Below are 27049 nucleotides of genomic sequence, written 5' to 3' on the forward strand. Positions count from 1 at the left end.
TCCCAGCACCGCAGCAGAATGGTAGGTGCTTACTCTATTATCACCTGTCACAGATTTACTGTTATCTTGACATAATGTCCAGTGCCTCTGAAGTCACTGCAATCTTTGACAATCAGTCATGCTTACGGACTGAGGAATGCTGTTTGTAAGGACCATTGTACGTTCTCAAAAGTCTGAGAGGTTTTCTTACTCTTCCCTGTTCAACTGAAAGAACATTTTGTTTTAAAAACGTGTCCCTGCCGCTCCCCCCATCCCAAGTTGAGAACTCATTATTCGATTACACCGATGGATTGCCAACAAGACCCATTAGCGGCCAGAATTTCAATGCTAGTGGGATTTTCTCAATTACTTCGAACCTGGTGTGTGTGACTTGCCAGGTGGGCGTGATGTTTATAAATCATTTCTTGCAATTATTTTGGCTTTATTTTGGCTTGAACTTGAGTAATAAAGGGAGTCTCTTGCCAGTTCTGCACACATTTCCTGCAAAAAGCCCATCCAGTGATTCAGAAGCACAGTCCCTGTTCTGTGCTTCTGGAGGTGAGCAGCTTGATCTCATTGAACGTGAATCTGAAATGCTGCAGAAAATGACAGACAACAGCAGGTAACACTGAACGATATGGGTTGTTCGGATATAAATATAATGACGGGATATCCATTGATCGCTGGATGTCTTTTATTTTACTAAATCAAATAATTGATGATCTCTCATGTGTCATATCATCTGAGCTGTGCTGCCTCAGAACCGGGGCAATTGTTATTCGCATGCACTTGTCGACTTGAAATGATCCTGCAGCTGGTTAGTACAAAATGTATCCGAGCTTGTTTGTCTATCGGTGTTTGTTTGTGCTGATTCTAGAGGGCTGAAACTGTGATCTGGCACTCGATATAAAACATCCACAACCTCCCCCCCCCCCTTGCGCCCCCCCCCCCCCCCCCCCCCCCCCCCCCCCCCCCCCCCCCCCCCCCCCCACCACCCTTCCTAAACAGTGTTATTCGTAGAGCCTGTTTGTCTGGAAAAACATCCCAAAGTGATTTGACAGGGTGTTGACACACATAACGTGACATCAAGTCAGCGAGATGTTAGGACGTGCCGTTGGAAAGGCGATGAGGGATTTATTTAGTCAGTCAGAGGGTTGAATTCATTGCCACAGATGGCTCTGGAGGCCAGGTCATTGGGCATTTTTAAAGTGGAGATTGACAGATCCTTGATTAGTTTGGGTGACAAAGGTTAGTGGGAGAAGGCATGAGAATGGGGTTGAGAGGGAAAGATACATCAGCCATGATTAAATGGTGGGGTAGACTCGATTGGTTTTCTCCGGGTGTTCCGGTTTCCTCTCACATTCCAGAGACGTGAAGGTTTGTAGGTTAATTTGCTTCGGTAAAATTGTAAATTGTCCCTAGTGTGTAGGATAGTGCTAGTATATCTGCTCGTTGATCTGCGCTGACTCAGCGGGCCGAAGGGCCTGTACCTTTAAAGTCTAAAGTCTCAAGTTTGGGGGGTGTTCACTTTAAAAGCATACTCTCCACTATTTGAAGCTAGGGTCCTTCTGATACATTTTGCCAACGAGGTCAATCTTTATAGCCTAGACTCCCAGTGTTACTGCTCAGTATCTCATAATAAACTGAGAATATTGGTTTCAGTTCATAGTAGGAATGATTATTAACTGCTAATAATGGCAATTTGGATGGCTGAACTTACCATGGCATTAAATTATTTTGAATGAATACTAGAGATGGCACTCGTCCAGTTCAATATAGTTGGCACTTCTTATAATCACCTGATATGTTGTTAATACCTACCTATGGGGAAATAGACCTCAATATGTCTAATATTATGGATGTCTCTAGCCAATAAAAGTCAGCTTCCTTCCTTGTGAGTCCTACTGAATGTATGAGAATGATACAGAAATTATATTTCAATTAATCTGTGGCTGCTTTCAGCTGATAGCAATGAGCAAATTTAAAGATGCCGTTTTGGGGAGAGGTGTTACTGATTGCTGATGAATGTAAGTCAGGCTCCTGAGAGTATAAATTAAATGACCTGTGACTAAGACAGTCTGAAAGGTAATTGGAACAAAGATTTATATAGTTCAGCCATTTTACTCCATGATCGTAATTTTGTTTTTGCCCCTGTTTCAGCTTCATCCTTCCAATGTCAGTCTGTTCCACTCATTACAAAATAAAAGTAAGACTTATCTATGTTAGACACAAGTGCTGGAGTAACTCAGAGGGGCAGGCAGTGCCTCTAGGGAGGTCAAGGCCTTTCTTCAGACTGAAAGGGAGGGAACTGGAGGTAAGAAAGGGCCAAAACAAAGCAAGTCGGCCAAGGAACGATGGAGCCCACAATGGCCCATTGTTGGCTAGGAAAGAGGTGATAGTGAAGGGATACAAGGATGCGAATCGTGGAACTAGTATGATGACTAGGTTGGGGGAGAGGGGAGAGAGAGGGAATGCAGAGGTTATTTGAAATGAGAGAAATCAATGTTCATACTGCTATCGATTGCTGATTGTCAACTATATCAATGTGTTGAATGCAAATGCACAAGGCATGATTAATAAGTCTGCAGACGACACTAAAATAGGTGGTATCAGAGGCAGTGGATGTGGTTATCAAGAATTACAGAATACTATGTTTACATATCTGTTGTGCTGCTGTAAGTAAGAATTTCATTGTTACCTTTTGGGACATATGACAATAAAACACTTGACTCTTGACTTGACTCTTGGGATCTTGATCAGCTGGGTATGTGGGCCGAGAAATGGCAAATTGAGTTCAATTCAAAGAAGTGTGATTTGTTGCATTTTGGGAAGTTAAACAAAGCCAAGACATTCATAGTGAACAATAGGGTCATGGAGAGTAGAACAGAGGGATCTGGGGTACAAATAGACAATAGGTGCAGGAGTAGACCATTCGGCCCTTCGAACCAGCACCACCATTCAATCTGATCATGGCTGATCATCCACAATCAGTACCCCGTTCCTGCCTTCTCCTCATAACCCCTATCTTTAAGAGCCCTATCCAGCTCTCTCTTGAAAGTATCCAGAGAACTGGCCTCCACTGCCCTCTGAGTCAGACAATTCCACAGACTCACAACTCTCTGGGTGAAAAAGTGTTTCCTCATCTCCGTTCTAAATGGTCTACCCCTTATTCTTAAATTGTGGCCCCTGGTTCTGGACTCCCCCTGCATCGGGAACATGTATCTTGCCTCAAATTTTGAGACCAAAACTGCACACAATGCTCCACATGTGGTCTCACTAGGGCCCTATACAACTACAGTAGGACCTCTTTGTTCCTCTACTCAACTCCTCTTGTTATGAAGACCAACATGCCATTCGCTTTCTTCACTGCCTGCTATACCTGCATGTTTACTTTCATTGACTGATGAACAATGACCCCCAGATCCCATTGTACATCCCTTTTTCCCAATGACACCATTTAGATCATATTCCGCCTTCCTGTTTTTGTTACCAAAGTGGATAACCTCACATCTATCCACATTGAACTGCATCTGCCATGCATCTGTCCACTCACTCAACCTGTTCAATTCACCCTGCATTCTCAAGGCATCCTCCTCACAGTTCACACTGCCGCCCAGCTTTGTGTCATCTGCAAATGTGCTAATGTTACTTGTAATCCCTTCATCTAAATCATTAATATATATTGTAAATAGCTGTGGTCCTAGCACTGGGCCTTGTGGTACCCCACTAGTCACTGCCTGCCATTCTGAAAGGGATCCGTTAATCCCTACACTTTGTTTCCTGTCTGCCAACCAATTTTCTATCCATGTCGGCACTGCCAATACCATGTGCCCTAATTTTGCCCACTAATCTCCTATGTGGGACCTTATTGAATGCTTTCTGAAAGTCCGGGTACACGATGTCCACTGGCCCTCCCTTGTCCATTTTCCTAGTTGCATCCTCAAAAGATTCCAAAAGATTAGTCAAGCGTGATTTCCCCTACATAAATCTACCGATCCTGTTACTGCTATCCAAACGTGCCGCTATTTCATCTTTTATGATGGACTCCAGCATCTTCCCCACCACCGATGTCAGGCTAATTGGTCTATAATTCCCTGTTTTCTCTCTCCCGCCTTTCTTAAAAAGTGGGATAACATTGGCTACCCTCCAATCCACAGGAGCTGATCCTGCATTTATAGAACATTGGAAAGTTATCACCAAAGCAACCACGCTTTCTTGAACCACTTCCATAAGTACCCTGGGATGCAGGTCATCAGGCCCTGGGGATTTATCAGCTTCAGTCCCATCTGTCTACCCAACACCATTTCCTGCCTAATGTGGATTTCCTTCAGTTCCTCTGTCACCCCAGATCCTCTGGCCACTACTATATCAGGAAGATTGTTTGTGTTCTCCTTAGTGAAGACAGATCCAACTCATTTGCCATTTCCTTGTTCCCCATAATAAATTCACCCTTTTCAGTCTTCAAGGGTCCAACTTTGGTCTGAACAAATGTTTTCCTCTTCACATACCTAAAGAAGCTTTTACTATCCTCGTTTATATTCTTGGCTAGCTTACCTTCGTACCTTCAACTCATCTTATCTTCCCGTATTGCTATTTAGTTATGTTCTGTTGCTCTTTAAACATTACCCAATCCTCTTGCTTCCCGCTCATCTTTGCTACGTTTTACTTCTTCTCTTTTATTTTTATACTGTCCCTGACTTCCCTTGTCAGCCACAGTCACCCCTTATTCCCCTTGGAGTTTTTCTTCCTCTTTGGAATGAACTGATCCTGCACTTTCTGTATTAGTCCCAGAAATACCTGCCATATTTGTTCCACTGTCATCCCCACTAGGGTCCCTTTCCAGTCAACTTTGGCCAGTTCCTCCCTCATTGCTCCACAGTCCCCATTGTTCAACTGTAATACTGACACATCCGATTTACCCTTCTCCCTCTCAAATTGTGGATTAAAACTTATCATATTATGGTCACTATGGTCAAATCTGGTTCATTACACAACATTAAATCCAGAATTGCCTTCTCCCTGGTAGGCTCCAATACAAGCTGTTCTAAGAATCCATCACAGAGGCACTCCACAAGCTCCCTTTCTTGGGGTCCAGTACCAACCTGATTTCCCCAGTCTACCTGCATGTTGAAATCTCCCATCACAACCACAGTATTACCTTTATGACATACCAATTTTAACTCTTGATTCAATTTGCACCTTATATCCAGGCTACTGTTTAGGGGCCTGTAGATAAGTCCCATTAGGGTATTTTTACCCTTACAATTCCGCAGTTCTATCCCTACTGACTCTACATCTCCTGATTCTATGTCACCCTCGCAAGGGACAGAATATAATTCCTCACCAACAGAGCTACCCCACCCCCTCTGCCTACCTGCCTGTCTTTTCGATAGGACGTATACCCTTGAATATTCAGTTCCCAGCCCTGGCCCTCTTGCAGCCATGTCTCAGTAATTCCCACAACATCATACTTGCCAATTTCTAACTGAGCCTCAAGCTCGTCCACTTTATTTCTTATACTCAGCGCGACATACTCACCTCCCCTCTCACACCATCACTATTGGCCCTGACCTTACTCTCTTGTCTCTTCTCGAACTTTCCTTCCCATTAATTTGGGAGTCTTTTGTAACTTTTCCTGTACTCGCTTTCCCTTTAACTCCATCTTTATACTCCCAATTTGTCAATCCCTCCCCCCCCACTATTTAATTTAAACCCACACGTGTAGCACTTGCAAACCTGTCTGCCAGATCATTGGTTCACCACCAGTTAAGGTGTAACCCGTCCCTTTTGTACAGGTCACCCCTACCCCAGAAGAGACCACAGTGGTCTATAAAGCTAAATCCTTGCTCCCTGCACCAGCCCCCCAGCCACACATTCAGATCCCCTATCTCCTGTTCCTGTCCTCAGTAGCACGAGGTATTGGAAGCAATTCAGCGATTACCACCCGAGAAGTCCTGCTTTTCAATCTTCTCCCTAACTCTCTAAACTCGCATTGCAGAACTTCCTTCCTCTTCTTCCCGATGTCGTTTGTGCCCATGTGCACAACTACTGCCGGCTATTCACCTTCCCCCTCGAGGATGTTCTGAAGGCGGTCTGTGATATCTTTAACCCTGGCACCAGGGAGGCAACAGACCATCCTTGAGTCTCGGCTGCCACCACAAAATCTCCAGCCCGTACCTCAGAAAATGCAGTCGCCCACCACAATAGCTCTGCCCGACATCGGTCTCGCTGGTCAAGTCTCATCGCTTGGGTTGGAGCCACCGACCTGTCCACCTGTCGGACTGGAAGCCTTGTCTCCCTTGACAACTCCCAAGAGGGTTCAATACATAGTTCCCTGAAAGTGATGTCACAGAGTGGTGAAGAAGGCATTTGGAACATTGGACTTCAATAGCCAGGAGATTGGGACCTTATGCTACCATTGTACAAGACATTGATAATGTTGGACGTGGAGTATTGTGTGTAGTTGGAAAGGCAACTTTCTGAAAAGGTTGCAAAGAAGATATACAAAGATGTTGCCAGGTATCAAGGGCCTAAGCTACAGGGAGAGATTGTCAGGAGGGTGGGATCCACTGCAGGACTGAGGCAGGTGACAGGCTGGAAGTCTAAATGGAAGGTGATGAAAGAAAGTTCAGTGGAGAGAATAGGCAGGAGCAATGCAGGAAGCGAGGAAGGATTGCTGGATCGAATTACATTTTGTTAGCTTTAAAATGTGGAAAAAGACAGTGTGGGCTCACAAGATTCAATCCGGTATTGGGGCAAGGCCAACTATGATGGTAATAGATGGTAACTGCACATCTCGTGTGTGTATGTGACAAATAAACTTAACTTGACTTGACTTGACTTGTCAGGTTACTTCCTAAAGTAGATTGGAATAGGTTGTTTGCGGGCAAAGGCACGTCTGGAAAGTGGGATGCTTTTAAAAGTGCGATGACAAGAATTCAAGGCATGCCTGTTCCTGTTAGAGTGCAGGGCAAAGCAGGTGGGAGGAATGAAGCTGGGATGATGAGAAAACTTGAAGCTCTGGTCAGGAAGAAATAGTAGGCATGGTACAGGTATAGCCAGCTGGCATCATCTGGGTGACATGTCAACTGTACCTTTCTCTATGACTGCCTCCTGTCCAGCATTTAATGACATGGTTCAGTTTAGTTGAGAGATACAGCATGGAAACTGGCACCTTGATCCATCAAATCCATGCAAACCATTGGTCACCCATTCAGACTAGTTCTATGTTATCTAACTGGCTCATCCACTCCCTACATATTTGGGACAATTCTACAGAGGCCAATTAACCATCAAACGTGCATGTCTTTATGATGTGGGAGGAAACCAAAGCATCCGGCGGAAACTTACACATTTACAGGGAGAATGTGCAAACTCCGCACAGAAAGCCTGAGGTCAGGATGAAACTTGGATCTTTGGCGCTGTGTGGCAACACCCCTACCAGCCGTGCCACTGTGCTGCCCTGATATCCCGCCTATTGTAGTTGGCTGACACAATTGAACTTTGCAAATACTATGATAGTGCATATGGATCATTTTTTTTACTTTGTGAATTCAATGTGATCAACTCTACAGAAAGTGGCAAATTTCCCTGATTGTTGATGAACATGATGTCTAAGCTGATGATCATCTCATCGGAAATGTGATTTCTTGTCACTCTTGACATGCTGACATAATTGTTTCTAATTATTATGTACCTTTGCTATTCTTGTATAAACAGGTCAAGAGTTGTCCTATGTATAATGATGAACAAAAGGACACACAGTCCTGGAGTAACTCAGCATCAAGTTGGGAAAAGGGGAAGTACAATGGGATCTGGGGGTCCTTGTTCATTAGTCTATGAAAGTAAACATGCAGGTACAGCAGGCAGTGAAGAAAGCGAATGGCATGTTGGCCTTTATAACAAGAGGAGTCGATTATAGGAGCAAAGAGGTCCTTCTGCAGTTGTACAGAGCCCTAGTGAGATCGCACCTGGAGCATTGTGTGCAGTTTTGGTCCCCTAATTTGAGGAAGGACATTCTTGCTATTGAGGGAGTGCAGCGTAGGTTTACAAGGTTAATTCCCGGGATGGCGGGACTGTCATATGCTGGGAGAATGGAGCGGTTGGGTTTGTAGACTCTGGAGTTTAGAAGGATGAGAGGATATCCTATTGAAATATAAGATTGTTAAGGGTTTGGGACACGGTAGATGCAGGAAACATGTTCCCGATGTTGGGGGAATCCAGAACCAGGGGCCACAGTTTAAGAATAATGGGTAAACCATTTAGAACGGAGACGAGGAAACACTTTTTCTCACAGAGAGTTGTGAGTGTGGAATTCTCTGCCTCAGAGGGCACTGTCTATAGTCTATAGTCTATCATCAGGCAGCGTCTCTGGAGAACAGATAGATGATGTTTCAGGTTGGGACCCTGCTTCAGACTGATTGTGGGGGATTGGGGGAGGGAATAGACAATAGACAATAGGTGCAGGAGTAGGACATTTGACCCTTTGAGCCAGCACCGCCATTCAATGTGATCATGGCTGATCATCCCCAATTAGTACCCCGTTCCTGCCTTCTCCCCATATCCCCTGACTCCGCTATTTTTAAGAGCTCCATCTAGCTCTCTCTTGAAAGCATCCAGAGAACCTGCCTCCACCGCCCTCTGAGGCAGAGAATTCCACAGACTCACCACTCTCTGTGAGGAAAAGTGTTTCCTCATCTCCGTTCTAAATGGCTTACTCCTTATTCTTAAACTGTCCCTATCCATTTTCTCCAGAGATGCTGCCTGACCTGCTGAGTTACTCCAGGACATTGTGTACTTTGGTGTAAACCAGCAACTGGTGTTCCTTGTCTCTATATCATGATGAACAGCTGCCTCATTTGAGTCAGCAATAATTTAGGTCTCCAAATATAATTGGCCATTGGTCAATGTGGCATAGGCTGCTTGTTATACTGTAGCTATTCATGATAGCTTTAAGTTACTTGGAAAAAATGTTAAATTCAGACTGTTCCCATAATACCATCTTGAATTTCTTTATTCACGTGATATGGACATCCATGCCCCTTTGAATATTTACCCGTGTTTATTGTGTAGGAAGGAACTGCAGATGCTGATTTAAACCAAAGATAGGCACAAAATGCTGGCGTAACTAAACGTGATGGGCAGCCTCTCTGGAGTGAAGGAATGCGTGATGTTTCGGGTCGAGACCCTTCTTTAGACTGAAGAAGGGTCTCGACCCGAAACGTCACCCATTCCTTCTCTCCAGAGATGTTGCCTGCCCCGCTGAGTTACTCCAGCATTTTGTGTCTACCCTTATTTATTGCTAGGCAATTTTAGCTCAAGCATCGAGCAGATCGTACCAACAAATTCGATTTCAGTCTAAACAGAGACCTGGACTTTACCTGATAATGCAAAATGGGTTCTAGCAAGTTGGCAAAGATATGTTATATATCTTTCAATGTTTTCTAATTATCAAAGGGGGGAGCATGATAGTTAAATCATTGGAATCACAATTCAGATCCCACCAGAGCAATGAATACATTTTAAATAAACATCCATTTTAACTAGCGGTGACCATGAAACTTCATGTAGCATTAACAAAAATCCATCTCATCCTTTAGAGAATCAAATCTAATGTCTTGACCCAATCTGGCCCATATTTGACTCCAGACACATAGCAATATGATTGATTCTTAACTGCCTTCGCAAATGATCTAGAATAGTGCAAAGCCAAGTTCCAACCCAGTATTTGCTTGACATGGATTAGCAAAATGGATTCTTCTAGGAACTTAGCTTGGACTTACTGCTTAAATCCACCCATTTTAAAAACAGCTTCTTCCCCTCAGCAATAAGAACACTCAATTCCCTCCAGTGACAGACAACACTAAGGACTCTTGATTTATATAGTGTCTTGTCTATGGTCTTTGTCTGTTCCTTTGCACTATGTTCTGTTGGTGAGATTTGTGATTTGTGATGTGGTATGGATGCACTTTATTACTATGATCTGTGTTGTTATATGTGTTAATGTGACTAAAGCAGTGTACCATCATGTACCAAACCCAAATACCACCAACCCTGGTTGCGTGGCAAATAAAGATTCTATCTATCTATCTATCTATCTATCTATCTATCTATCTATCTATCTATCTATCTATCTATCTATCTATCTATCTATCTATCTATCTATCTATCTATCGTGAGTAAAATCTATGAAGAAGGTTAGGGAAATAGCTCAAAGTGTTATGGGAAGGAAGAAGGCCATTTTCTTTTTCAGTTTCTTCCTTTCCTCTCTTTTTTTTCTTTTCAAAAACTTTATTCGACACAAACATACGATACAACACATCAAATCATAAACAAAAAAATTACACTATATCGTATCATTATAATACAACAGTGCATTCATTATTTACAGTACTCTCAACCCCATGCGATGACCAGCGCCCACGGAAGGCCTCCAGTCCCTTCTGTCTCTCTCTCTCTCTCTCTCTCTCTCTCTCTCTCTCTCTCTCTCTCTCTCTCTCGCTCTCTCTCTCTCTCTCTCTCTCTCTCTCTCTCTCTCTCTCTCTCTCTCTCTCTCTCTCTCTCTCTCTCTCTCTCTCTCTCTCGCTCTCTCTCTCTCTCTCTCTCTCTCTCTCACTCTCTCTCTCTCTCTCTCTCTCTCTCTCTCTCTCTCTCTCTCTCTCTCTCTCTCTCTCTCTCTCTCTCTCTCTCTCTCTCTCTCTCTCTCTCTCTCTCTCTCTCTCTCTCTCGCTCTCTCTCTCTCTCTCTCTCTCTCTCTCTCTCTCTCTCTCTCTCTCTCTCTCTCTCTCTCTCTCTCTCTCTCTCTCTCTCTCTCTCTCTCTCTCGCTCTCTCGCTCTCTCTCTCTCTCTCTCTCTCTCTCTCTCTCTCTCTCTCTCTCTCTCTCTCTCTCTCTCTCTCTCTCTCTCTCTCTCGCTCTCTCTCTCTCTCTCTCTCTCTCTCTCTCTCTCTCTCTCTCTCTCTCTCTCTCTCTCTCTCTCTTTCTCTCTCTCTTTCTCTCTCTCTCTCGCTCTCTCTCACTCTCTCTCTCTCTCTCTCTCTCTCTCTCTCTCTCTCTCTCTCTCTCTCTCTCTCTCTCTCTCTCTCTCTCTCTCTCTCTCTCTCTCTCTCTCTCTCTCTCTCTCTCTCTCTCGCACTCTCTCTCTCTATCTCTCTCTCTCTCTCTCGCTCACTCTATCCATCTCTCCCAAACGCTCCATCTCTCTCTTAGGGATTGCCAACATGCCAATGATAGCATTTTAAAATCACACAGTCCCATAAAGAGCGATGCAGTGATTAAGTAATCAATTATCCATTTTACCCATGTTGCTTTAGGGAAAACTGTTGACCAATTCATTAGCTCAATACAAAAGGGTCATCTCTTTAATCAGGTAGGAATCAGGGCTGGCACAGTGATGCAGCAGTAGGGTTGCTGCCTGACAGCATCAGAGACCCAGGTTCGATCCTGACGATGGGTGCTGCCTGTATGGTGTTTGTACATTCTCCGCATGGGTTTTCCCCGGGTGCTCTGGTTTCCTCCCACATTCCAAAGATGTCCAGGTTTGTAGTTTAATTGGCTTTGGTAATAATTGTAAATTGTCCCTAGTGTTTAGGATAGTGCTGGTGTGCTGGGATCGCTGGTCGGCACAGACCCGGTGGGCCGAAGGGCCTGTTTCCGCGATTTATCTCTAAACATTCCAGACTCTAAGTTTAGTTTAGTTTATTGTTTATTGTCATGTGTACCGAGGTACAGTGAAAATATTTTGTTACGTGTTAACCAGTCAGCGGAAAGACAATACATGGTTATGATCGAGTCATGCTCAGTGTACAGAAAGTAAGACATTTGACTGTCGGAGTAGAGATTTAAAAGAGTGGATTGTAATGAGTGATTGCAGATCCAGGTCAGTGACCAGCACGCAAACAGTCGCCTGGGTTGGGCGCAATCTTGGATCCAACGATGCTTTAATGGATCTGCTGGAGGAAATAGTGCACACTGAGTGACACACTAATGCTCAGTACAGTTAACGCAATGGCTTTGTGGTGAAGGACTGCTGTCTAAGGTCCCACTGCCATGAGACAGAGAGAGGCTGGGCTCTGTGCAAAGGCTTTTCTGACATGAAGTTTGCACCATCCAAAAAGACAACAAGAGTAGCATTGGCCCCCTGTGCATGGAATGAGTTAATGATACAAATGTATAGAACCTATAACACTATGGATGTATCGATTTACAAACACTGTGAAGGTAAAGAAAGCCATGCGCTCCTTTTTATATTTTGTGTGTTTTCTATGAATAAAGTTTTTGAAATATATTTTTAAAAATCCTCATTTTAAATAAATCGCTTACTTGCTACATGGTGTATAACTGACTGCTCAATGAACCAAAGCTCACAGTGGCGTGAAGCAACTGACAATACAGGAGGTATTTTTGGGGGTGTTTGGTGTGGTATGGGGGTCACGTCCAGACATACAGATACCGTTGTCTTCCCGCACCATCCTTTGCAGTTTCCATCACTTCCATGGCAGCCTTTTTGCCTGCTGTACTGTGGCTGCTAACTTGATAGAAGGGTTTCGACCTGAAATGTCACCTATCCACTTTCTCCGGGGATGCTTCCTGACCCGCTGAGTTACTCCTGCACTTTGTGTTCTTTTGTGAGAATCCTATAACTTACTGTGGGCGGATGTAACAACACAGCAGCTGTGATGTCTGAATGGAGATCCCAAGGGGAAGTCCACAGGTCCCATTTTAAAGCACGACTGATCCCTATGATTCAGTTTTCATGTATTTTTGCCCAATTTCATTCATTTCTGTTTGCAGTGTGCAGTGCATGCTAAATGCATCAAAGGACAGTGAATTCCAATTTGCTGCCGTATACTTTTAAATTTTAGTTGGTAACTCAGGGACTGTTTCAGCTTTTTCACAACTCGGTTTTTCAGCGACGTTTCCCCATGACAGATATTACAGTTCTAACCACGAATGAATTGCATCGGACAATAGATTTCTAAAAGCTGGAAGTATTAGAACAATTAGCAGAGTGACACGCCAGTTCATCTCACTTAAAGTGTTGCTGCCAACTCTGTTCTCCGTTTGCATCATTCTCCTTGCGCCCAAGAATGGAGCATTGTGCCTGTATGTTAATATATATTGACGTGGTATGGATTGAGAGAGTCAAGCTTGCCTGAAAAACGACCTGCCAAAAACACGACTTGTCCCTCTAAATAACCAACTGTGCACTGATTGAGAAATGAAGCAAGACTCCAAAAACTGAGTCTTGCGTTGTAGATAACTGCAAGGTGGCACAGTAGTGCAGCTTCCGTCAGTCTGCCCCAGGGCAGCTGTGGCTACAGAAGTAGCTCACCACCAACGAGTGTGACTGAGGAGTGAATGAATAATGCGATGTAAAGCGCCTTGAGTATCTAGAAAGGCGCTATATAAATCCCATCCATCCATTAGGACATCACAATAGAAAACAGGCAACCCCCTGTAAGGCGGGCATGGGATACAGCATGAAAAAAGGCCCTTCTGCCCACTCAGTCCATGCTGACCAGCAATCACCCCGAACACTAGGACTATCCTACGCACTCAGGTCACTTTACAATTTACAGAAGCCAAATATCCTGTACTACTTTGAAGTGTGGGAAGAAACCAGAGCACCCAGAGAAAATGCACGCGGTTAGATTTTGAATTTTCAAAATCCACACAAACAGCACTCGTTGTTAGGATCAAACGCAAGTCTCTGGTGCTGTAAAGCTGCACCTACCACTGCGCCACTGTGCCACCCTCTTGTGTTTTGGTTGCTTGGCACACTTTGTTATAGCATCAAGCTGATGGCCCTTTTTAACATGCTGTTGTCTCTCTTTCCTGTGGGAGAGCAATATACTGCTAGTATACTACTCGAGTCCGCCAGCTTAGACTGGCCACTCTTTTAACAGACCACTGGAACTCTCGCAGCAGCTGGAGGGGCTAGTGTGGCTGGGAAGTGAGGGAACTATAAATAAATCATTATGCCTCTGCTGAGTGACACCTGGCACAGGGTGAAGCTCCACGATTCAACAAAAACTGCCAGGTGAAAAACTCCAGGACAGAAACACTACCTCACGGAGAGATCAGATACAGTAACACGTTGATCGGACGCTGCTAGATGTTTTTTTGTTGCTCATTTGTCGATTGGGTAGATCACGGTGCCATGGAGCTTTGTGAATTAGTGCGTTTGGGAGTTTTAGCCTGGAGGTTACATGCTTTCCTGATAGGCACAGCTGTTGCAGAGAGTATGTGTGCAAACATTTAAGCGTGAAATTTAGCTCAGGGACTTTACTATTCACGGAGTCACAGCACAATAAAAGGCCATTCTCCACATCACTTCCAGGCTGGAAGTGCTCATGTTTCCTCGGAAAATTCCGCAAGTTGTCCAGTGGCCGGCACCTTTCACCAAGCAGTAACTTCTGATCACCTCTGATCATGGCCATTTGATATGTCAAAAAAAGCTTAACAATACTGTGTGTTATATATACCAAATAACATTACCGGCTGTTACATTCGGCAGTTAACTAGCATATGCACCACTTTTATTGCCCATGATCACAGCCATCATGGCTGATCTATTAGCCATGATCTACAGGATCCTGAATTTCCTGACGGAGCGGCCGCAGGCAGTGAGACTGGGCCCCGCACCTGACCTCCACTATCACCCTGAGCACCGGCACACCACAGGGCTGTGTACTGAGCCCCATGCTCTACTCCCTCTTCACATACGACTGTGTTCCTGCATTCGACACTAACACCATTGTCAAGTTTGCAGATGACACAACGATGATCGGGCTGATCACCAATGGTGATGAAACAAAATACAGAGTGGAGGTGCAGAACCTGGCAGACTGGTGCTCAGGTAACATAGAAACATAGAAACATAGAAAATAGGTGCAGGAGTAGGCCATTCGGCCCTTCGAGCCTGCACCGCCATTCAATATGATCATGGCTGATCATCCAACTCAGTATCCTGTACCTGCCTTCTCTCCATAACCCCTGATCCCTTTAGCCACAAAGGCCACATCTAACCCTCTTAAATATAGCCAATGAACTGGCCTCAACTACCTTCTGTGGCAGAGAATTACAGAGATTCACCACTCTCTGTGTGAAATATGTTTTCCTCATCTCGCTCCTAAAAGATGAGGATCCTTAAATCCGTAACAACTTGTCCCTAAACACCTCTAAGACCAAGGAGCTGATTATCGACTTCAGGAGGACACATAATGGGAAAAACGCTCCAATCTCTATCAACGGGGACAGTGTGGAGAGAGTGTCCAGCTTTAGGTTTCTGGGCACTCACATTTTGGCAGACCTCATATGGTCCACCAACACGGCTGCGCTGGTCAAGAAGGCACAGCAATGACTGTTCTTCCTGAGAACATTGAAAAAGACTGGTCTGCCCCAACAGCTGCTGACAACCTTCTACCGCTGCACGACAGAGAGCATACTATCGTATGGCATCTCTGTGTGGTATCTCAGCTGCACGGAGGCGGAGAGGAGAGCTCTTCAGCGCGTCGTCCACAGAGCGCAGAAGATTATTGGGACACAGCTACCAGCCTTGGAGGGCATCTACTACACACGGTGCCTCAGGACGGCCGTCAGTATCCACAAAGACTCCTCACACCCATGTAATAGTCTGTTGGAACTTCTACCTTCCGGCAGACGTTACAAGGCCTTCTACGCCCGTACCTCCAGACTCAGGAACAGCTTCATCCCCAGAGCTATAGCTGCTCTGAACTGGCCCGGCTGAGCGCCCCCCACCCCCTATGAACTGTCTCCCTCGGATGGTCACGTCGCACATCGACCCGGCACAGACCTATTGGCACTTTATACTGTTTTACTGTTCTTTTTGTTTTGTATAAATCATGTTTCTCTGGGTATCTACATTTTAGTTGTTTAAGTTATGACATCGGATGGAAGCTGCATACCAAATCTCGTTGTACCTATGTGCAATGAAAATAAAATATATTATTATTATATTATTATTATTATTATTATTATTATTATTATTATTATTATTATTATTATTATTATTATTATTATTATTCCATCTCAACCCCATTCTCCTGCCTTCTTCCCGTGACCCCATATGCCGTTATTAATCAGGAACCTGTTAATCTCTGCATTAAAAAATATATATCTTGGCCTCCATAGCCTTCTGTGGCAAAGAATTCCACAGATTCACCACCCTCTGGTGAAAGAGATTCCTCCTCATCTGCATTCTAATGGTATGCCCTTTTATTCTGAGGCTGTGTCCTCTGGTTCTAGTCTTCCTAGCTCTCTTCCATGCCCTTTTACTTTTGTCTTCACCCTGAAAAAAAATCAGGTTACTCAATGGAACAGAATACTGGGTGGGCTAGTGAATGGATGGGCGGTGTGAATTATAATTGATTAAGAGGTTCTATCCTCTTGTACATGGTCATAGTGGAGAATGGATACATTTGTTGGTTACAATTACAGCATCAGTGTTTGATCCTGCATCACTGAGCTGGTATTTAGTTGGAAATAATGCAAAACCTAGTGCAATAGCCATTCATTCCTATTATATTCTAATGATTTTTAAATGGTTTTAAAATTATTTTTTAAATTTTAAAATAAGCTTTGATCTGCTGAGTATTTTTAGCACTTTTTGTTTTTTCCCCCCCCCCCAGATTTTTGCATTTTGATTGCTTTTACATAGTCCCCTTAACCTATCGAAATTCTCAAGGTGCTTCAAGTTAATTAATCAGCATGAGGGTCAACAAGCAGTTAATTAATCTTATTAATAATGTTGCTAATACCATTATAATTATGGAAGGCAAAAGAACAAAACCCGTTTAGATTAGTAAGGGAGTTAAGCCGTGTCACCTTCACTATTTAACATTAAATGGACCCTGTAATTTGTGCTTTTGGAAAAGGTGGCTCACACTTAGGATGTTAATAGCAACTCTTTGTATCACTGGTGTTCATGATGGGCTGAATCTTGTTGGATCTGCCACAACACCTTATTTTTGCCTCCAGCAGGAATTGCCTGTGCATTAACATTAGCGGCCATGAGCTTCCTACAAACTGGAAGTGTTGCTTAATCCGAATGTGGAGCGGGAAGTTGGATGTCACATTGACAGGATGTTTAAGAATTCTCTTCTTAAACATAATCATACTCTTGCTCGGTGACATTACTGTGTGAGGATAATGAAAGACCTATACCCTTTCTTCATTCTTTAATTTAAGATTATTAAGATTATTGCAAAGAAAAATGCCATTTTAATATGGTGGTGAAGGACAAAATGTGATCAATAATGGGATACTTAATTAACAAAACCTAGTTTATCACACAGCCAGTTTAGAGAAATCAGAGCCTGCATTGATTTAATGGAGAAATGTAGTTCTTTAACAACAAGCTGTGTTTCAGATTCTGAAAACGAGCATTGAAAAACGAATTCAAATTGCTGAAATTTGGTATTGTTTATGTGTGCCACTTCTTACTGAGGCTATACAAATTTTTCATAAATTTAATCTCAGACAGACTAAATGTTATTTTTAATATTCTGAACATTTGTGTATATGTTATTTGTATAAGTTGTGGTGTCAGGGTTGATGCCAGGTCGACAATGATTACACTGACACTCTCAGTAGGGTGAACTCACATGATATGATTCATTTATAATGACAGACAAAAGTGACAAAAAGGTCCGCGTTTGCTTGGGGGCGCTGTCTCTCGTCGTCAGTGAGGAGGCACTGGCTATCTTGGACTTGTCCCGGCAGTTCACTCTGGCTTCAAAAGGTGGTACTGGGATCTCCGGCTTCATTAGAGCCTGTGAGAAGAGGCACAGTTCATGATGGTCTTCCACTTTTACTCCCTTGCTCTTTCTGCCCCCCTTGCCATGCCGTTCCAGTCCCCTTGCCCTTCTCGAACCCTTGCCCTTCTCATCTCTCATCTCCCCCTCCCCCCCTCCCTTGCCCTTCTCGTCCCCCCCCTTGCCCGTCCTGGCTGGGTTTATAAAGAACGGGCTGACGAGGTGCAGGTGAGTTGATCCAACAACAGCTAATTGGACACAGCTGCCCCTCCTGTGGCCGTGGCCTCAGCTTGGTCCAGAGTGCCGCCATTTTCCAGCAGCCAGGCGCTGTTTGTGGTTCTGATCTCTGGCATCTTCTGGCCTGTCTGCTGCTGACAGGAATCGGAGCGGCCCTGAGGGAGAATGAATCGTCACAAGGTATATTTATGTTTCCATCTCAACATTCAGAGGCATTGGTCTCTGCTCAAACTTTCTATGACAGTCATTAGGTTTAGATTTATTTATGGTTACTATTGTCACCGAGGTGCAGTGAAAAGCTTTATTTTGCATACAAATCAGATAATACTAAATATAGATACAATCAAGTCAATATATAGATCAATGGGAGAGATACAGTGTAGAACGTAGTTCTCAGCATTGTTGCACATCAGTTCCAGAGACAAAGTCCAATGTCTGCAATGGGGTGGAGATGAATTGGACAGTACCCTAGCTTACAGAAGGACCATTCAGAAGCCTGATAACAGAGGGGAAGAAACTGTTTGTGAGTCTGGTGGGGTGTACTTTCAGACTTCTCTATCTCAGTCATAGAGTCACTGATAGAGTGTGGAAACAGGCCCTTCGGCCCAACCTACCCACACTGCCAACGTGTCCCACCTGCCAGTGCTTGGTCCATATCCCTGCAGGTTTAGAAGGATGAGAGGGGATTTCATTGAAACATATAAGATTGTTAAGGACTTGGACATGCTAGATGCAGGAAACATGTTCCCGATGTTGGGGGAGTCCAGAACCAGGGGCCACAGTTTAAGAATGAAGGAGTAAGGCATTTAGAACGGAAACACTTTTTCTCACAGTGGTGAGTCTGTGGAATTCTCTGCCTCAGAGGCAGGTTCTCTGGATGCTTTCAAGAGAGAGCTAGATAGGGCTCTTAAAAATAACGGAGTCAGGGTATATGGGCAGATGGCAGGAACGGAGTACTGATTGGGGATGATCAGCCATAATCACATTGAATGGCGGTGCTGGCTCGAAGGGCCGAATGTCCTACTCCAGCACCTATTGTATATTGTCTAATGTCTATTGTCAAACCTGTCCTATCCATAATAATAATAATAATAATACATTTTATTTATGGGCGCCTTTCAAGAGTCTCAAGGCCACCTTACAAACATTTAGCAGGTAGAGGAAAAACATGTAAGGGGAATGAAATAAATAGTAGAGACATGACTAGTACACAAAGTAAAGACAGAATTCAATTCAAAACACAATATGAGGCAATTAATCCACAGATGAAAAGGGAGGGGGATGTGGGGCTAAGGATAGGCAGAGGTGAAGAGATGGGTCTTGAGGCGGGACTGGAAGATGGTGAGGGACACGGAATTGCGGATCAGTTGGGGGAGGGAGTTCCAGAGCCTGGGAGCTGCCCTGGAGAAGGCTCTGTCCCCAAAACTGCGGAGGTTGGACTTGTGGATGGAGAGGAGACCAGCTGATGTGGATCTGAGGGGCCGTGAGGGTTGGTAGGGGGAGAGGAGGTCAGTGAGATATGGGGGGACCAGATGGTGGAGGGCTTTGTAGGTAAGGATCAGGATTTTGTAGGTGATCCTGTGGGAGATGGGAAGCCAGTGAAGTTGTTTGAGGACTGGGGTGATGTGATGCCAGGATTTGGTGTGGGTGATGAGTCGGGCGGCTGCGTTCTGGACCAGTTGGAGTCGGTTGATGTAGGTGGAGCTGATGCCAAGGAGAAGTGAGTTGCAATAGTCCAGTCGGGAGGAGATGAAGGCATGGATGAGTCTTTCAGCAGCGGGCGGTGTGAGAGAGGGTCTGAGTTTGGCGATGTTGCGGAGATGAAAGAAGGAGGTTTTGATGACATGGCGGATGTGAGGCTCAAGGGAGAGGGTGGAATCAAAGATCACGCCAATGTTGCGGGCCTGGGGAGATGGGGGGGACAGTGGTGCCGTCGATGGTGAGAGTGGGGTTATTGATTTTGCTGAGTGTGGATTTGGAGCCTATGAGGAGGAATTCTGTCTTATCGCTGTTCAGTTTGAGGAAGTTATGTTGCATCCAGGTTTTTATAGCTGGCAAACAGGAGTTGATATGGGAGAGGGGGGGATTGTGGGGGGATTTGGTGCCGAGGTAGATTTGGGTGTCATCGGCGTAACAGTGGAAGTCCAGGTTGAAGTGGCGGAGTATCTGACCAAGGGGGAGGATGTAGATGATGAAGAGGAAGGGGCTGAGTACGGAGCCTTGGGGAACGCCTTGAGTGACTGTGGCTGTAGCAGAGGTGTGGTTGTGGAGAGAGATGAAGTGAGATCTGTTGGAAAGGTAGGAACGGAGCCAGCTGAGTGCAGAGCCTTCAATGCCGAGGTCTTTGAGTCTGGTGAGCAGGATGTTGTGGTTCACTGTATCGAAGGCTGCACTCAGGTCGAGGAGGATGAGGATGCTGAGGGAACCAGTGTCAGCAGAGGTGAGGAGGTCGTTGAGGACTTTGAGGAGAGCAGTTTCTGTGCTATGGGGGTACCTGTCTTACTGTTTCTTAAATGTTGGGACAGTCTCAGCCTCAACTACCTCATCTGACAGCTTGTTCCATACACCCAACAGTCTTTGTGTGAAAAGTTACCGCTCAGATTCCTATTAAATCTTTTCCCCTTCATCTTGAACCTATGTCCTCTGGTCCTCATTTCCCCTGGTCCTCATTCCCCTGGGCAAGAGACTCTATGCATCTACCCGATTCATCCCTCTCGTGATTTTATACACCTCAATAAGATCACCCCTAATCCTCCTGCACTCCAAGGAATAGAGGCCCAGCTTACTCAACCTCTCCCTGTAGCTCACACCCTTTAGTCCTAGCAACATCCTGGTAAATCTTCTTTGAACCCCTTTCAAGCTTTTCGATGTACATCTTCTGCTTGATGTGAGCGGGGAGAAGGAGGAATGAATGTGATGGGAGAATCTTTGATGATGTTGGCTGCTTTTCCAAGGCAGAGTGAATTTAGATGAGTCAATGTGAGATAGCATAAAAGTAGTGAATGAGTGATCGTTAGTCATCACAGACTCGATGAGCAGAAAGGCCTGTTTCCACGCTGTATCACTAAACTAAACTAAACTGAGCAGCTATTGTATGCCAGTGGCTGAAGAAATTAATGTTTAGTGTGGTGGATGGGATGGTAACAAAGCAGGCGGCTTTATTCTGGATGATGTTGACCTGATTGATTTTCATTGGAAAAGCCTCGGGTGTCAGGAGATGAAACCATTTTAGCGTGATTGTCCAAGCCTGAATGTCATCTGCAATGTTCAGACATGGAGTGCTTCATTTTCTGAAGAGTGGTGAACAGAACTGAAGTCTATGCCAGCCCTCATAGAAAGATCTATCAATCCCACTCCCCCACCAGTTTCTCAATAACTTACTCTCTCAATCTGCTTGCCACAGACCCAGTCTGGCAGCCATGTCCTTTGTAACCTTACCAGCTTCATCAGAACTGGTGGCTTCAGAGATCTGATTGCGTGGGACGATGTATTCACGACTTTGTGAGAAGTTATTTGCTGGTAATTCATGCGTCCTTTCCCCTGCAAAATGTTCTTTTCAATTACGCTCAGGCTTTATATTATGCAGTGTTGTCAACCTGCAAAATAACAATCCGGAATTTGCAGTTGGAACAGTTTCAAAAGAGCAATGAATTTCAATTGTCGTTGTATAGAAAGGAATTGCAGATGCTGGTTAATATCGAGGATTATCTTTGGTATAAACCATCATCCACAGTACCTTTCTACACACTCTGGCTGCTCCAATGCAAGATCTCCTTAAGGTTTGCCTAATTTGAAGAAGCTCTCCTCCTCTCTTCGACAGGAGTTCTACGAGGCCCTCTCTCACCGCTCCCCCTCTGCTCCGGCCCTGCTTTGTTCTGGCCTTTTCCTACCTCCAGTTCGCTCCCTCCTACTTTCAGTCTGAAGAAACGTCACCCATCCTTTTTCTCCAGAGATGCTGCCTACCCTACTGAATTACTCCAGCATATTGTGTCTAGTCTTTGAGTTCTTAACTGTTCACTCTGAATGGAATTCCACTGAGAAAACTTCTCCTGGATAAACACAGTATGGGTAACAACAAAAGACATGACGTGCTGGAGTAGACAAAAATGTTGGAGAAACTCAGCGGGTGAGGCAGCATCTATGGAGCAAAGGAATAGGTGACGTTTCGGGTCGAGACCCTTCTTCAGATGTGCTGGAGTAACTAAGCGGGTTACTCAGGGATCATCTATAGAGAACATAGATAGGTGACAGTATGCGTTGGGCCCTTCTTCAGATTCTAACAATGTCTACCTTATCATTGTGGGCCAAAGGGCCAGTTCTTCTTTACTGTTCAAAACCCATTCATTTAAATTCAGAGGAATGGTGAGAGGGTATGGTTGGATTATTTTCTTGGATTATTTTCACCGGGGCATCAGAAGGGGAGAGGCGATCTAAAAGACGTACATAGTACATGGATAGGATAGGTTTAGAGGTATATGGGCCAAGCCCAGTCAGGTGAGAAGAGGGTAGATGGGCCACCTTGGTCGGTGTGGGCATGTGGGGCATGTGGGGCTGAAGGGTCTGTTTCCACGCTGATTGTGGAAACAGATCCTTCAGCCCACCGAGTCCACGTCGGCCAGCCACCATCCCATACACTACCACTATCCTACACACTAGGGACAATTTACAATTTACAGAAGCCAATTAACCTACAAACCTGTATGTCTTTGGAGTGTGGGAGGAAACCGGAGCACTTGGAGAAAACCCACGCGGTCACAGGCAGAATATACAACCTCCATAGAGTCACCACCCATAGTCAGGATGAAGTCGTGTTTCTGGCGCTGTAAGGTAGCATCTTTACTGCTGCACCAATGCGCCACACATTCTATGTTAACATAATGATGCGAAGTGTAGAAAAGGTAGATAATCGGAATTTTGTTCCCAGGATGGAAATGGCAAATACTAGAGGGCATAGCTATAGGGTCAGAGGGGAAAGGTTTAAAGGAGATGTGCAGAGCAAGTTTATTTACATCAAGGGTGGTGTCTGCCTGAACCTGCTGCCAGGTATGATGATGGGAAAAGAGTGCACAAGAGATTTTTAGATAGGCATGTGAATATGCAGGGGATGGAGGGATATGGAGCAAGTTCAGGCAGAAGGGATTAGTTTAATTTGGTGTCATGAACGGCACAGGCAATTTGGACCTAAGGGCCTGTTCCTGTGCTGAATGTCCTGTTCCAGTTTCCAGTATGATAGAGTTGCATAGCTAAATACAGTGGGTGGGAAAGACATGGTGAGCCAAGTTTCTCTGCTGTGATACTGAATTATATTGCAAATTAATTTAGTATTGTTAATTGTTTTTTTTTTAATTGTTTTTGGGTACTTACGTGTGTTCATTTTAAAACATTTTAATTCTTAATTTAATGTTATTATTTGTTCATTTGATGATTTTGAATGCTTGAATATTTGACTATCAGGAACAGGTGGCTAGATTGGTTTTGTGACTAGTTTGTTCAGTTCTTCCATGGGCAAGGCTATGCCACATACAGGACCTTGCTACTTTGGATTGGAATGGCTTTTGTAAGCGAGTTTCAACAAAATGCACATACATGGCTAGTGTACCTTCTGTCAAAATGCATTTGTATCTTTAAATAGACAATAGAAACTTGATGCAGGAGTAGGCCATTCAGCCCTTCGAGCCAGCACCACCCTTGACTGTGATCATGGCTGATCATCCACAATCAGTACCCTGTTCCTGCCTTCTCCCCATATACCTTGATTCCGCTATCTTTAAAAGCTCTACCTAACACTTGAAAGCTTCCAGAGAATTGGCCTCCACTGCGTTCTGAGGCAGAGAATACCACAGATTCACAACTCTCTGGGTGAAAAAGTTTGGGGTGAAAAGGTTTTTAGTCATGGTATTTGGCAGTTCTCAATACTGCCAAAGATTTAAAGCCAGTTCAGTAACTTCTGCTTTGGAACCTGTGGCATGCAATGTGATTCTCTTGCATTCTGTCACAAAGGACATTGCAGTAAAGGTGTTGATGGTTTTACTCTCTTACATATCGACAGTTTCCAATGTTCCTCTATTTGCAACTCTACTTTCAGCTTAAATCTTGCAGACTTCTAAAACTTTGCTACATTTCCAGCCTTTGTCTTCTTTCTTAACACTAAAACTTTGTCATCTGTAACTACCAAATTCCACAAAGCATCCTTGGAAATGTTTGACAGTTTCAAGTTTCAATGCACAACCAAAGACATCATAGTACAAATTTATTTTCACTAATTCTACGTGTAAATATTCATGTATTGGTTAAGAAGGCAAATCTAAAATTCTTTGTAAATTACAGTGTTTATAAAAGAATTGCCATGATATGACTGAATGGCTGAGAGATTTGCACGACTCGATCATGTTTACGGTTTGGGACAGAATATTCAACAATATATGATTATATTTTCATTGGTATCTTCAAAAAAGAACTACAGTATGGTGAAGCAAAAAATAAGTATTGTTAAAAATAAGTATTGTTAAGGTTGTCCCACCCTTCCAACCAAAATGTATTTGTCAACTAACATTAATTTGAACTAGGACAGCAAATGGAACATTCAGTTTTATTGGGAAATTGGGAAGAACACAAAAGTAAGTGACTTTTGTAACAATAATAATATATTTTATTGTCATTGCTCATAGGTGCAACGAGATTTGGTGTGCAGCTTCCATTCGATGTCATAACTTTATCAACTAAAAATTTAGAATACAGTAAAACAGTAAAACAGTATAAAGTGCAAATAGGTCTGTACTGGGTCGATGTGCGACGTGACCACCTGAGGGATTCATGGGGGGGGGGGGCCATTGGACTTTAGTGATATTATATTTGAGGTACGATTTTGGATTGCCTATTTCATAAATAATAGACTTACATTAGAGGGAGCTCAACAAAGGTACATCAGGTTTATTCCAAATCTGAAGGGGTTATCTAATGAGGAAAGATTCAGAAAAGGCATATAATCTGTGTACCTTCAAAGAGTGAGAGGTACTTTGATTGAAACATCCAAGACCCTACAATGTCTTGACACGATATTTGCTGAGATTGTATTTCCTCTAGTGGGCCAGTCTATAAATAAAAGGCCTAGCCAAAGGATCAGGGGTAATTAATACAAATCTGGGGTTCAGGTAATAATTCTTCTGCTGAGGTTCTTTGGAACTCTCTACCCCAGAGCGTTGTGAAAAGACAGTCACAGAAATTTATAGACCATAGAGGACTTAACGGGTTTTGGGGAACAGGCAAGAAAGAGGCCAATGTTAGATGTTATTGAAAGGCACAGTGGTGTAGTAGCAGAGGTGCTGCCATGCAATGCCAGTGACATGGGTTTGATCCTGAATAGGGTACTGTCTGTATGGAAATTGTATGTTTTCCCCATGACCACCTTGGTTTTCTCTGGGTGCTCGTAGCTTTGATGAAAAATTGGCTTTGGTGAAAAATTGTCCCAAGTGTGTTGGATAGTGTAAGTGTACCTGTGGTCTCAGTGGGCCAAAGTGCCTGTTTCCGCACTGTATATCTAAAGTCTAAAGGCAGATCGGGTAAATGGAGCCACAGAGCCAACTTCTGCTCCTCTTTCCCATATCCCTCTAAACCTTTCTGATGCATGTACCTGTCTAAGTGTCTTTTAAATGTTTTAATTGTGCCTGCTTCAACTATCTCCTCTGTCAGCTCGTTCCATATACCCACACCCTCTGTGTGAAAAAGTTGCCCTTCAGGTTCCTTTTATATCTTTTCCCTAACACATTAAACATATACGCTCTGGTTCTTGATTCCCTTACTCTGGGTAAAAGACTGTGCATTTATGTTTTCTATTCCCCTCATGGGTTTGTCCACCTCTACAAGATCACCACTCAGCCTCCTGTGCTCCATGGAATAAAGTCCTAGCCCATCCAGTCACTCTTTATAGCTCAGGCCTGTTTCTCTTTGATTCTATGACTCTAAATCCACTGGCAGGCTTCCTACCTGTCATGTGCAACTGTACTTAAATTGTTTGACTATGAAATACTTTTTAAGTGATGAAACCTGGCAGATGATTGCCCAGCGTCATTCCTATCATGAGTCAGAGACCAGAAAGGTCTCTGCAAAGACGATTCTGTCGCTGTTTACAGTGATGTTTGGGAATTTCATTCATTAGTAAGATATACAGTGCTATTGGAAAAGCTGTATAATTACATTTTCACTGCAATCAAACCACAAATGCTTTTCAATGTCATTACTCTATGAATCCATTCTGGGCTTTGGTCACAATTTAATGGAGCCATTAAACTGATCATTCAGAACATTTCTAATCTAAGCCTGCTTTTGTTGGCAATTTGGGGAAAAACACAAGCTTCAACAACATGGAACAAATTATTGCTAAAATTTATCCTAAAGCAGCAAATATATTCTCAACAGCTAATTAAATATAATGGTGGGGGCAATTCAAGATAATCGGTTCAATTGGCAGAATGTCCTTTTATGCCAATGATTCAATTGATCTTTCTCACATATTTCAATCACTGTCCATCAATATTGCTCAATGTTCTCGTGCATAAGTTAGTACATAAATTTCATTTATTTTTAATTTGGGCACCACGGTGGCACAGCGGTAGACCCACTGATGACCCCTTCTCTAGTCTCCAATGTACCCCCTCCTCTTGGACTCCCCCGGATGGTCTTCTACCTTCTTTAGACCTTTTCATTTCCAACTGCCTGTAGGACATCAACCGTCTCAACTTTTCCACTCCCCTTACTTACTCTAACCTTTCACCCCCTGAACATACAGCCCTCTGCTCACTCTGCAGCAACCCCGACTTGATAGTCAAATCCGTTGACAAGGGAGGTGTCGTGGTAGTCTGGCGCGCTGACCTCTACGGGGCTGAGGCCAGGCAACAACTTTCAGACACCTCCTCCTACTTATCCTTGGACCATGACCCCACAGACGAGAACCAGACCTTAATATCACACACCATTTCCGATTTCATCATTTCCGGCTCTCTGCCCTCTAAAGCCTCCAACCTTATCGTTCCCCAGCCCTGCACGCTTTTTTATCTTCTC

The 27049-nt window shown here is 44.0% G+C and overlaps 1 protein-coding gene across 1 annotated transcript in view; it reads left to right on the plus strand.

Annotated features, from left to right (window-relative positions):
* The first annotated feature begins 585 nt into the window (after positions 1-585).
* The window catches only part of nrg1 (neuregulin 1), a 619668-nt gene continuing 593204 nt past the window's right edge, over positions 586-27049 (plus strand). The window contains exon 1 of the mRNA XM_055642174.1: positions 586-601. The gene's annotated coding sequence lies outside the window, so the exon portion shown is untranslated. The remainder of the gene's footprint in view (positions 602-27049) is intronic.

The sequence above is a fragment of the Leucoraja erinacea genome, chromosome 1, assembly GCF_028641065.1.
Source record: "Leucoraja erinacea ecotype New England chromosome 1, Leri_hhj_1, whole genome shotgun sequence".
Lineage (NCBI taxonomy): Eukaryota > Metazoa > Chordata > Chondrichthyes > Rajiformes > Rajidae > Leucoraja > Leucoraja erinaceus.